Source organism: Canis aureus, chromosome 24, assembly GCF_053574225.1.
Source record: "Canis aureus isolate CA01 chromosome 24, VMU_Caureus_v.1.0, whole genome shotgun sequence".
In the NCBI taxonomy this organism is placed as follows: domain Eukaryota; kingdom Metazoa; phylum Chordata; class Mammalia; order Carnivora; family Canidae; genus Canis; species Canis aureus.
This window is the reverse complement of record NC_135634.1, coordinates 25715196-25728921: the sequence shown is the minus strand read 5'-3', so window position 1 is coordinate 25728921 and position 13726 is coordinate 25715196. Positions and strand designations below refer to the sequence as shown.

The window sequence follows — 13726 nt, the reverse complement described above, 5'->3', positions numbered from 1 at the left end:
TTCAGAAAACGTTGTTAATACTCATAATGACACCCAAAGTAATTATTCAATAAGAAACAATCATGCCATTCATTTATTCAAGAGTAGTATGTGACCATCCTGTGTACATTCACTTCTCATTATCAGATTGTTTTATTTTTATTATTGAGCCAATGATACCACATTTTTATACTTGGGTTTCTTATTCCTTCAAGAGAGAGGTTGTTCTTCTTTGAAGAATTCTACAAGTTAGTAATGACATATAGCTAGATAGTGCTTTACATTATTCAAATAATTTCATGCCTACTATATTACATGATGATTTAAAAAATACTTTTTGAAATGTGATACAGAGTAAGGAAGTGTTCCTGATGTGCACCTCATGTCACATAGCACACATCAATCCTGCACCCTAATTCATGATTCATTGATGTCTGAAACGAAATGAAATGAATCCTTTGTTTTCTCAAGGCTGCAAAGAAGTAGAAAACACATGTAGTTCTCATCCTGTGGTTTGGGGGTCTGGTGGCCTCTGTTTTTATAGAGGGCAACAAGACTTTAACCAAAATGCCAATCCAGAACCCTTGAAGATGTTCGTGATGTACCTTCACATGTTTGATGGAGGGAGGCTAAAGCTTCACTTGGTTGGGAGACCAAGTTATGGGGACAGGTTTCATGATCTCCCTTGTCCAGGTGAGACCAAGAGAGTCAAGTAACTTTCCTTGAGGCATCCAGCAAATGGATCGCAGAATTCAAATTAGAATTGAGTCTACCAACCATAGCCCATTTTATTATGTTCATATTAAGATGAACATTATTTCTCAGAAACTTAGAAAAGGTTTATGTTTTATTGGCTTTTACTTTAAATGATTGATGCTGGGTGCTTACATATTTAATTTCTGTTTTAAGAATGACCTCCCATGCCACAGGATTTGCAGGATTTGTCAGCATTTGACGATTTTATGACTGAGGGCATTTTGTGTTTTCTAGATGAATAATTTCACATTCACTCTCCTTCCTCTTCAGTTCTCTGTGCTGGAAATGGTCTGCTTTGCACCATTTAATCACTTGCTGACTGTCATGAAAGCCTGGTAAACTGGAACCTGCATTTTAAGATCATCTTGATGCCCTTTTGGGAAAATTTATGTGTCCTTCTTTTGAGCTCATGTAAAATTTTGTCTTTACTGACCTTTATTTAGTTTTTCCTTTATAACGATAATGCATATCTTATTGTCATTACATGTTTTCTGATGACTTTATATTTTATGTCTTCCTACAGAATTTGTCATTTTAGTAGGTGACCAACACATATTTGTATTTGTTGCCTACATATGGTAGAGATATCAGTGCTAACATCCTTTCAAGAACTAACAGAAAGACCAACCACGTCTCTGCTATTACTGTTACAAAGTTATAACAGTATCAAGAATCCATAACAAATACTAACTAGATTATTTTTGGAATTTAAAAACATTTTGGGAAGCATTTAATTATAAGATCAATCTTTATCTATATTTAACAAGTTTAAAATGAGAATTAAGCCAGACTTTCTATGGATGTTTCTTTATTGGATAATAAGTTATATCTGCTCTGGAATATTTCTTAGGACTGAGACATTTAACATATCTTACAAGTAAACAATTATATCTTTGGGGAATGTTGTGATTTTATAATTATGGTATTGACTGTTTTCTTTGGCCTGTGCTTTGTCAGCAGTTTGGAATATCTCTTTCTGGGATCTTAGATCCTCTCTGTCACCCCTTCTTTCAAAGATGAAGAAGCAAACCTATTGGTAGATGTAGAAGAGAGAGGTGAATTGAAAGGTGTAGAAATGGTTAATTTTTATGATCCAAAGAATCAGGAACCAAATAATTTTTTTTCTTTCTAGTTACTTTCCTTTATTTTTCCCTTTTGCTATCTTTGCATACCCATCCCATTTTTATTTTTTATTTATTTTTATTTAAAATTTTTTAAAAAATATTTTATTTATTTATTCATAGAGATGCAGAGAGAGAGAGAGAGAGAGAGAGGCAGAGACACAGGCAGAGGGAGAAGCAGGCTCCATGCAGGGAGCCTGACGTGGGCCTTGATCCCGGGACTCCAGGATCATGCCCTGGGCTGCAGGCGGCGCTAAACCGCTGCGCCACTGGGGCTGCCCCATTCCATTTTTAGAATGTAAAACAATGTGGCTGATGAAAGACCTGAGAAATAACATGTAAAGATGAGATTGCCAGGTAAGACTTAGGAGTTGACATATTATATAACACACTTCTAAAATCTTATTCTACTCACTGTTATCAAGCCAACATGCCTCATTGAAAAAAGATACGGATTCTGCATAAAAGCAAAATTACTTACTTAGATATTTTTATATATTTAGGGTTTTAGTGAACTAATGTTGATGGAGATAGGAGATGATTTTGAGTTACAATTAGTGTGACTGGATTTTTTCATTAATTAACTTTAAGGCAACTTAAATCAATGTAAGATTTGTAGACTCAACCCTGGTAATTATGATAAAATGAGGGAAAACAAAAGACATTTTACAAAATTAAAATATATCTGCATTTCTTACTTTGAAATGACCATATATTATATGATATAAATTTAGTTTCTTTATGGGTTTTTGTCTTTCTGTAGTAATAAAATTTAACCTAATAATTTTTAATTACTTTGAAATACTTTTATTTGTTCTTGAGTAAATACCTAACAAGACATATCCTATCGTGTACAAAGATATAAAAGCTTAAGACACAATTAGGAAAGGAACCAAAATCAAAAAGTCACGTGTAGAGGAAAATTTTCACATCTTTTAATACTTTAAATGCATTTAAATTGAACTTGAATGAAGATTGAATAATCTTTTTTTATATTTATTGGTCTCAGAAAATAGTTGTAACAGGATGATAATTCTAAGATATTAGATTTTGTTTCCTTTATATTACTACATTTATATGTCTTGGCTTCCCCCATTCTCCCAAGTAAGCCAAAGATCCCCCCAGTCACTGCCTTTGTGAGTTTTGAAAGAGATTATTGAAATCAATATACATCTCTTTTTGAACATTTGGAAATTTAAGTTTGGGCATTAAAAAAGGAAGGAAGTTTGTTGAGGAAGTTGAGGAAGTTCAATCCGAGTGGGTTTCTCTGCCTCTTAGTGTTCAGGTTGGGAGGTAGGGAGGAGAGTGCAGAGAGGAAATTGGCAGGTTAGATACAAGGCAGCCCCTGCACCACCTTCTTACCCGTGGCCCTGGCAGTGAGCCCAGGACTGAACAGGATAGAACTCCCTTTGAGATTTATGGGCTCGAGAGCAGAAAGGCCTTGTCTCTTACTCTTCAGGTGAAGAGAGGGACAGAGATCCTCACTGAAAATGCCCTGCACCATTTTTCTGATTTCGTGACTTACACATAAGAGGGCAGAGTTGTCTGCTCAGGTTCCCACAGCTCCAGAGCAATCTAGGAAAGCATCTGCCTACCCAAGATTAGGACATAGAAGGAGGGGGAGAAGAATGAGGGAGGGACGGCTGGGGATTTTTCTGTAGATGGCAGGTGAGTGGACTAGGAGTGGTTAACTTACTGGGAACTGGATGAATCAAAGTCCTACCTTGGCAGGTGCCTGTATCAAGAGGGTCATGTGTGGTGTTCAGATATGTGGCTAGATTACTCTGATAGTTACATTTTTGCACTTTTCATCTTGTGGCTGAACTTTATATCAGCCCCATATCTATACTTTAAATTTATGCCTTGGATCTTCTTTTATTTTCTGAAAAGATGGGTGATAGAAATATGATGCTAGCTTACTCACAGAAAATAAAAGAATGATAGAAAACTACTGAAGCTAATTGACCAAAATCGTTTTTTTTTAAAGTATATTTCATTTTAGCTTGATGTACCAAGCCAGTTTTGTTCCATAGAAGTTGTCAAGTGGGAAATATGCCTTTTTCTTTGAATTTATTTTTATTTAAAAAAACTTTTTAAAGATTTTATTTATTTATTTGAGAGAGAGAGGGGGAGAGAGAAAGCATGAACAGGAGGAGGGCCAGAGAGGGAGGGAGAGAGAGAAATGGAGAGGAAGACTCCCTACTGAGTGCAGTGCCTGACACGGGGCTTGATCCCAGGACCCTAAATTCATGATCTGAGCTGAAACTAGATGTTTAACCAACTGAACCATCCAGGAACCCCAGTTTTGAATTAATTTTTTTTGTCATCAATTTGGAAATTCCTCCAAACACTGAAAGTTTTTTTTTTTTATAAAATAAGGATGAAATGATACCTTTTTTTTTTTTTAAGGAGAGGTACTAGAATGATCTTATGCAAAATTATTTAAATGAGTAATATCATAAGTAAAAAGTTGAGATAAGATTAGTCATATTTGCTTTTTTCCATAAATATGCATGTTTCTAATTACTGTGGCTAATCTATGAATTGCTATAGCCATCATGACTAGGAGCTAGACATCATTCCATCAAGACATGAAATCTCTTTGGATGTAAAATCCATTTACTAAGAATGACAAAAACAGAAACAAGTTATACAGGAGCTAAAAAATCAAAACAAAGAATGACAAAAACATAAATAAGCTATTCAAGAGCTAAAGGAGTCATACAACACGTATAATGTATATTTGACTCATGTTATGTATAAATATTCGTATGTATGTATATGTGTATATACTTATATGCAAGTGTATATTAATACTTGCATGTAATATATTTGTATTATTTATTGATAATAATAGTTATTTATAGCATGTGGGAGATAGATTTTTAATAATGTTAAAAAACTGGATGTTAAGGTCCTAAAATTAATTCATAACTGTAATCAGCACAAAAAATATACATTTCTTTAGGCATCACATTTTTAATCATCAAAATAGAAAAACATTCTAGTGGTACTTTGCAGAGAATGGTACATTAAGGGCCGTGCTGCTAAGTGTGCAAAGTAATAATCTTTTAAAGTTTGAAATAATCAACAAGGTAATATGATTGAAAATTGTTCCTATATCTCACCTATATATAGTTAAGTGATGATGAAAATAAATTTTGTAACTTAATCCTAAAATGTGCAAAAACTTGTAATGAAGCTACTTTTTCCTTGTTTATTTGACCTAGAACAATTATGCTTCAACTGATATTCTAGAAGAGGGAAATTAGAATGGGAGAAGTTAAAATTCTAGTTTTTAAACATATTTCAAACTTCTATGCACGACAGGGTTAGGGATGGCATTTAAAATCTGAATGTATCTCTTTTTTTGCTATCGTGCCAACTAAAAATATTTGTAGCCGCATCTGGAAGATGTAGGAAAGCTTCAGCCATTTGATTTATGAACTCCACAAGTGGAGTGTCTAGGATAGGGGCTTTTAGTCCACAGTCAAGTCTTTGAATTCATAAACATCTTGCAAAATCCTATTCACATACACAGAAAATGTATTTAATCAACACTGGTTTGCAGCAAGTGGAGCAGAGCAAAAGCAGTTATTGAATAATTAGATTCAAATACTCAGAATTGGGCAATGTTGTGAAGTTGTGATCTACTGTGAGTATTTTCTCATCTGAACTTCCTTTTGTTTGAATTTGCCTGAAAATTTTAGCCATAAAGGCAGACATTTAATTTGGCTGAATTGTTTCTTGGAATCTGAACTCTCATGGCCCTAATAACTATTAAGCAAGTTCTGGAGCTTAACTCACCATGATCGTAGTGTTTTATGAAGGCACCACTTGCCTGGTGAAGAGTGCCACTGCCTTCAGATGCCTCAGACATGCCGAGATGTCAGCAGGTATTACGAGTCAGCAAGTGGAAAAAAACATGTTCGTGCAAGTTGGAAGTTGTCCTATGAATAAGGACACCCATGTAGTCAGCTGGTGGCTGCTTAGTGGGAATATTCTTGGGACATGTTAAATACAAAGTTGGGTGGAGATGGGACATCCAGAGTTGAAAGAAAGGGAGTCATTCAGTGGCTAAGAAATCAAATAAGTATGTTTGCATGTATGTGGAATCAGAGCTAAGTCTTATAATTCTGTGGGGACTAGGAGAAAGATAGGAGAAAAGAGTAGCTTCAGGGAAATCAGCTCTACCCATTTCTTCTTTTGATCTTCGGTGTCATTTTATATGCTTCCATCTGTTCCCATTCTCTATCCTGGATGAGTAGCCACACCAGCACAGGGCTGTGGCTCTCTATCTTTATTTGTGGCTCTTTATCTTTCATGGTCCTTAACTCATCTGCCTTGGAATGTTTGGATAGAGTATGATGATAATAGGGCCAGAATCTGGAGGACGGCAGATCAGGGTTGATGCATAGCTTAACCACTTCCTTGTCTGTATGACCTTGGGCAAGATGCCTACCTCTCTGAACCTGTTTCTCATCAGTAAATCGAAGACAATACTACATCCCCTTGGGTCACTAAGGGTGGTGAAATGCCATAAAGCTTACAGAGCATTTAATTTAGCACACGAAGGATTGCTCAGTTAACGACACTGTTTCTTCCTCTTTTTCTCACCTCAGAGCTAAAACTGTCTTCCAACTCTCAAGGGCCTTCTATTTCGCCCTCAAACCCTGGCTCAGAGGCGATTCTCCAGAGTAAGATTGACTGCCTCGCATTTCCTCCGGCCCTTAGTGCAGCCGACCTTTTCCTGATGAATTCACACTCCTACATCACTTCCTGCCTTATGTTGGTAACTGGTGCTCATGTGAGTTCAGATTTCTGGGTAGTCTGTGTGAACCTACAGTACAGAGAACCTTGAGTATTTGGGGCAGTGCCGGAGAGAAAGAAGAGGGCCAAACTCAAAAGACTGGAGCAAGGGAGAATGGATTTTCATGGAGTGAGTGTGCATGAGCTTGCTCAGGCTGCCATAACAAATCACCACAGACTGGGTGACTTGAATAACAGAATTTCCTCAGTCTTGGAAGCTGGAAGAACAAGATCAAGGTTTGCCAGGTTTTGAGGCCTTTCTTCTTGGCTTGTAGATAGCTATCTTTTTCCTGTGTCTTCATACGATCTTCCCTCTAGTTTGTGTATTAAGTCCCTTTTCTTATAAGGACATCAGCTATATTGGATTAGGGCCCATCCACATGACCTCATAGAAACTTAATTAACTCTTTAAAGATCTATCTTCCCATATAGTTACATTCTGAGGTACATACGAATTTTGAGAGGATACAATTCAGTCTAGAACAGGGGGCATAAAATGGCATAAGGGAATGGGTGGGAGCCACCGTGAAAGAGGCCAAAGCCCTTAGTGAAAGGTGATTGAACAAACCTAACCTGAGAAGAGTCTCTACAGATTGTTTTAGCAGGAGAAAGAAGTGAAAAGCTAAGCATCTCAAGAACTTGCCAGAATGGGTGACATGTATGAAAACTCCCAACTCTTCTTTCCAGCTCTTGACCTCTTGTATGCGAGGTCTTTTCCCTCCATATTCTCTCTCCTCTTTGAGTGCAAATTTTCCCAGCCTCCACCCCAACATGATCCATACTATTTTTGTCTCTGTCTTTTTAATCTCTGACTAATCCTGTTGTTCTATTTTTTTCCTCTAGTAACTATCAGCCATTTTCAATGTAATCAATATGTTCTCTGGATCTTCCTGGTTTTCTCCTGATTAGCATAATAAGTGAGCCTAGGAGCTAAATATGCAAAGTATGTCAGGAAAGAAAGGAGACTTAAGATCTCCCGCTTCCCCCTCCTCCCATTACAAGGAACAGAACAGATGTCATTTGATATTATTGATAAACAACTGTTTCAACAACTGTTTGTGAATATTTGTACTGGATGCTGACTTGGTTGATAAATCTTCCCTTGGGAGAGTCTGTCTCTGGATATGATCAAACTTATAACTACTGTAAAAGCTGTTCCCATGTTCAAAGAAAAAACAGCTGTACTTGCTCTTCATTTGACTTCTTAGAAGAGGAAAATCTTAACATTTTAAGTGAAAACAATTTAAGAAGGAAAATAATACTTTGAGTTCAAATAATTACTTTCTTTGAAAATTTTTATTAAAGCACAAATTATTTTGCCACCAAATGTAAATTGAGGACTTTGAAGATTATTTTCCTCATCCTACCCTGGCCCCCTCCTCAAAAAAATTAAGCCACCCAAATTCTAGATTTCCATCAGGATTTAAAGAGGCTTCCATCCAGTGTTTTTGCTGAGTTACTAAGTACCCGTCTAACTCTTTATATTGATACATCGTGTACTTACTAAAAATTGTTTCTGCTGAATCTTGTGTCTTGAAAATGCTATTTAATGCTTATTTTACTATCTGGTAAAGTCTTGAACAAAAAAAAACTGAAAGAATTAAAAAAAAATCAAAGCCACCATTGGGCAGTCAGTAAATTACTTATTATTCATCTTTTAATACTCATACTCACTGAAAACTGTTATATTGATGTGATTAATAGAAATTTTAGTGTTTCTAAGAAGTTATACATAGATTGTGTTTTAAAATGAGCACATCACTTTTTGGTTTTCAAGATTGAAGGAAATAACAGATTTTTTTTTTTAATCAGGACATATACAAGCACATTTTACTTGACCTGGCATTATTTTATACACATTCAGAAAACACAACTTGTAGCATTTTATAAGAAGATTTCCCCCTACCTTAATAGACATCAATATCCTTTAGTTTAACAATATATTTATTTGAATTTATAATGAATAAATTTAAGATGATAACTGTCCAGTGAATACTAATTTTTGTTAACACAGTGGTTGTTGAAAATATAGTGAGAAGGCCATATCTCAGGTTTTGAGAATAGACCAATCATCATACCTCTAGAATTTTAATAATGTTGAGACTGATTATGTTGTTTATATGGGCAATTTGTACGATTTACCTTCTTCTTGACAAAATGATGCATTAGTTGTAGTGACATATCAAGGATCTGTGTCCCCCACAAAATTATCTTTTTTCTCATTGATCAAGGAAGAGGCATTTTTTTTGTTGATTCAGACTTTTTTTTGATGAATAAATGCATTTTCTTCTAAAAGTTTAAGGCAATAAATGCTCTTGACGTGCAAATTGTTTACATTATTTTATATCTTTAAGGCAATTGTAGTTTTAAATTTTTCCATCAGGCACCTTTAGAACTAGAGTATACACTGGAGAAATTCCTAAACCTTTCTCAGCCTCTTCCTCCTGAGGTTGGGGGCAGTGAGAAAGAACACATGAGGTACACACAGCTGGGGAATGATCCATCTGGTACACCTATGAGGCACGGCTGAGCACGTTGTGTGCACTAAGTTAGGACACCTTGTCCTTTGATGCCTTCCCCCCAGCTTAGCTCTCTTCTTCATTGGTTCACTTCTCTTGGTTTGGTATTCTATGGCTGAAACAATGATTAGATTCTTGCTGCGCCCTCCTTGCCTCAGTCTGCTTGCCAAACTTCTCCCACTACTTTCTTTCCTTTCTCCAAACCACTTCTTCACAAACCATTTTTTTCCATCTCCATGATTCTTTAAGACTCAAGTTTTTAGAACAAACATTATTTCTCTCATTTCTATACAATGAATTGGAGTTGATGATAAAAAAGAATGTTCAATCTCATTAGCTCCTTTCTTTTCATGTTTTCCCATTCTTTTATGACTGCCTCCCCCACAAAAGATCCAAGGCATGCATTTATTATTTGTATCATTTGGTCAAAAAAACATGGCAAATGAAACTGTACACTTGCCAATTGTCAACAAAGTGTTCTGCTGCTTGACATCCTTGTTGGATGCTGAGACTCCTATTTTTGCCCCTAATGTGGAAAATATAACGGTTAAGACTGATGGAGGATAATGAGATAAAAATCTACAGTTGAAATACCTCCTCTAGATATGTTAGATGAAAGTAATTCACTGAAAGACATTCACTGGACAGGCAGTAGTCATGCAGTTTCTAGTCACGTAGCTTAGGAAAATACTACAAATACATTTTATTTTTTCATTATTATTATTTTTTACAAACACATTTTAAAACATAAAGGTACAAAACAGAGTTAGAGGCATGGTTCTAGGGGTATATATGTGTGTGTCAACCTCAATGTTTAACCTATGTGTGTGCCTTATAAAACCTTGCAGGGGTGCTTGGGTGGCTTAGTGGTTGAGCGTCTGCCTTTGGCTCAGTTTGTGATCTTGGGGTCCTGGGATCCCCACAGGGAGCCTGCTTCTCCCTTTGCATATGTCTCTGCCTCTCTGTGTCTTGTGAATGAGTAGATAAAACCTTAAAAAAAAAAAAAGAAAAAAAAGAAAAAAAAAGAAAAACCTTGCAAACACCAAGATGTTTCACAAGGAGAAATCCCTCTCCCTATACGGCAGTTCCATGTCCGACCTGAACTGTGCAGTCAGATAGCCCTATGGCTGATTTTTAAAAAGCAAAAAATTCTTAAGTATGAAACGGGGAAAAAAAAAAGGTCCTACCACATTGGAGCGGTTGCTTTAAGACCTCCCACATGGCTTCTCTGACTGACAGGTCTGACATCCCTCATATTCCCACAGCATTCCAGCTAATTACTTAGAAACAGATAAACTCACCAAAAGCCAACCAGTAAGTAGGAACGTATGTGAGGAGTGATCTCATCCTGAGTTTCTCAAGGAGACAACACAGACATGGAAAAAAAAAAAAAGAAGAAGAAAAAGAAAGGCAAAAATAGTAATTGGTGGTTTTTATTCCAACCATCTCCTTTCTTCCCTCCTTGCCCCTCTGTTTTAATCGTTAATATTTCACAGTAAGTGCACTCTCTGTGAAAGATATTAGTGCTGATTCACTGGACAGACATTTGGTTTTATGAAATCACTAAACTTTATCAGAAACTAAAGCACCAACATTTTAATAGGCATTACCCTGGAATGACATTTGTACTATTGGAAATGTCGTTGGGAAATTAAAAAATCTTAATTGTTGGCAATTGTTGAGGGTAAGATTTTCTGAAGGCAGTGGGCAATGGATTTCAAGACATTTTAACATAGAAGCTTAAACAGTTATCGACATGTCTCTTTTTTCTGCCTTGTTTACGAAATTCATTCCTATCTAAATGTGCCATAAAAATGTTCTTATATTATCTTAAAATTTTGAGCTTTGCTTTTTCACACTTATATATTCATAATATAGAATTTGTTTTTTTATCTGTGGCATGAGATTCTTTTATTTTACTTACTTGAGCCAGGAAGGAAATATTCTCATTGGCATCATAGCTCCAATGAATTTTTATGCCAAAGCTGTATGTCATAAGCAATGGCTCCGTGAGCACGGTGCTCTGTTTCTGAGCCCTCCACATTGTTAATTATATCCATGCAGGCAGCTGACCAGAATTCACATTTCAGCACCAGCACTTACTAGCAATGTGGGCAGCTGTCTTTCTATAGCTTTCATGGGTCCTTTGGAGGTGGACAAAATCACAATTAGATTCTCGGGTATTGTGTTTATAGGTGACATGCTGCTGGTGGAAGCAAACAGGGGCTGATTGGATGCTTTCAGACCTCTGAGGAAGAGACCCACCCTTACATTCCATTAGGGTTCTGACATCCATAGGCTGTTCTGACATTAACCATTGAGGCACTACAAGGAATTTCAGCTCAGAAAGAAAGGTTCTCCAGGATGCTATGCCCATTCTCTGACTTCAGTTACAGAAATACTATAGATACCTAGCATCTTCTTTCCCAAGTTTATATTCAAATTTCTGCACTTTGTTTCCCTGTCTCTTCTCGCTGCTTTTATTTTTTTATCTTTTGATTATGCATTGTGTGTCTCTGTCCTTACACATATTAAACAGTTTCTCTCCAAAAGGAGAGAGGCCAAAAATGGAGGCCAAAATGAATTTGCTGTGCTTTTACCTGTAAGATCTTGTATCTGAGATTACATCTGTCTTTCTTAGGTTACCACCTGCAAATCGAGCAAATACATATTTATACCAGTAAAAACAAATAACACTCTCATTAAAACAGAACTTTCTGTCCCTACAGGCAAAAAATAAACCTACACAACTGAGATCTATTTCTGTTTAAAAAAATTCTTCAGAGTAATATTTTTATTAATGACCACTAATATTTGTGGTCATTTTACTCGTTTAAAGTTTCATGAATTTTATATTTTATACTTGAATACTTCTTTCAAAGTCTGTGGTATCTGGATACTTCTAAAGATTATACAATAAAAAATGTTTTCTTGTCCTGAGTGGCCCATTTGCTGACTATATTTGCCAGTATCTACATATATACTATAATATATAGAAAAAATGTCAGAATATAAGATCTATAATTAGTTATTATCCTAATAATAGTTTTTGACTGATTTTGATCTATTTGTTAACCTGATTAAGAACTTGAGGTAATTATTTATTCTGTGTTGTTTTGGGGATGGTTCTTACCTCCTTTGGATATCAGTTTCTTTGTCTCTAAAATGGTGACAATAGTGACCTTACTGGGTCCCTATGAGGATTAAATAAGGTAATGTGTAAGGAATTTAGCAGTATCAGAATTGCCATATAAGTGATGGTTAAAAAGGGAAGATCATAGTAGTAGTAATAGTATAGTTTTCCATTTTGTTACAAATATTAGAATTTGAAACATTTATGTTTTATGTTCTTATATACATGCACTAGGTGCTTATTTAATAAGAAATATTTATAAATGTCATACATCTTTAAAGTATTAGGAATTAGTCTAATATCTGTTGATCATATTTATCTACCAACTACATTATTTGAGTTACTAATCATGATGTTAACTTTTTAAAGGGAATAAACAGCTCATAGAATTATTAAACTTTTAAAAACTGACATTGATGGAAAAACTTCATGCAATAGATAATAGAATGGGGTTGAAAAGGGGAAGTTTGGAGAGAGAGTAGTGTTCTCTGTTTCTTCCTGACTTCAGCTCATTTAGTGAATTGAATATAATTATATCCCATAAAATATAATATTAATTTAATTTCTGAAAAATATTTGGTAAGGATATTCTTAAATAGTAATTAAGGAGATAAATTTGCTATTACTCCTCACTCATCCTGGGTATTTTATAGCTGCAAGAATAATATGATACTTGCCAATCTTGCAGAAAGCAAGATTTCAAGGAGTTTACTTTATGCCATGAAATTTATACCTTCTCCTCTGTTTTATTTTTAATGTTTTTAAGGATTTTATTTATTTATTCATGAGAGACACACACACACACACAGAGAGGCAGAGACATAGACAGAGGGAGAAGCAGGCTTCTCACAGGGAACCCGATATGAGACTCGATCCCTGTACTGGGGTTACTCCCTGAGCTGAAAGCAGACGTTCAACCACTGAGCCACTCAAGCTTCCCATACTTTCTTCTTTGAAGTAGGGCTCATGTATCATCTTGTAACAGGGTATATTGGGTTAGGACCAGAAGATACACTTACTCAGGGACACTCAGTGAAACTGGAAGGCAATCTAGAATGTCCTTAAAGTTCCAAAGGAATATAAATATATATATATATATTTTGATAAAGGTACTTGGGAAGCATGGAAAGCTACAAACACGTCAGAAGATGTAGGGTGATTATAGACCACAGGTCTCGTAAAATTGGGAACATCCTAATTTGGCATTCAGTAGCAGCTCTCTTGACTTGGTCATTTTGTCTTCCTTGCTGATGATGGCACTGGTAGCTTTCCACTACTGTCCTTCTAGCCTCTGTGTGGCTCTTATATTTATATTCCCTATAATGAGAGACTTCCAGAGATAAAGAGTGGAGAACAAAGAGAAGCAACCAACTTATGTGGCAGAGGCCAAAATATTCAAGGAAGACTTT

General features: G+C 35.8%; 1 long non-coding RNA gene across 1 annotated transcript in view; it reads left to right on the top strand.

Annotated features, from left to right (window-relative positions):
- LOC144295924 (uncharacterized) overlaps positions 1-12199 on the top strand; it is a 42553-nt gene extending 30354 nt beyond the window's left edge. Inside the window, exon 3 of the long non-coding RNA XR_013363066.1 lies at positions 1006-12199. This is a non-coding gene — a long non-coding RNA (uncharacterized LOC144295924). The remainder of the gene's footprint in view (positions 1-1005) is intronic.
- Positions 12200-13726: the final 1527 nt, after the last annotated feature.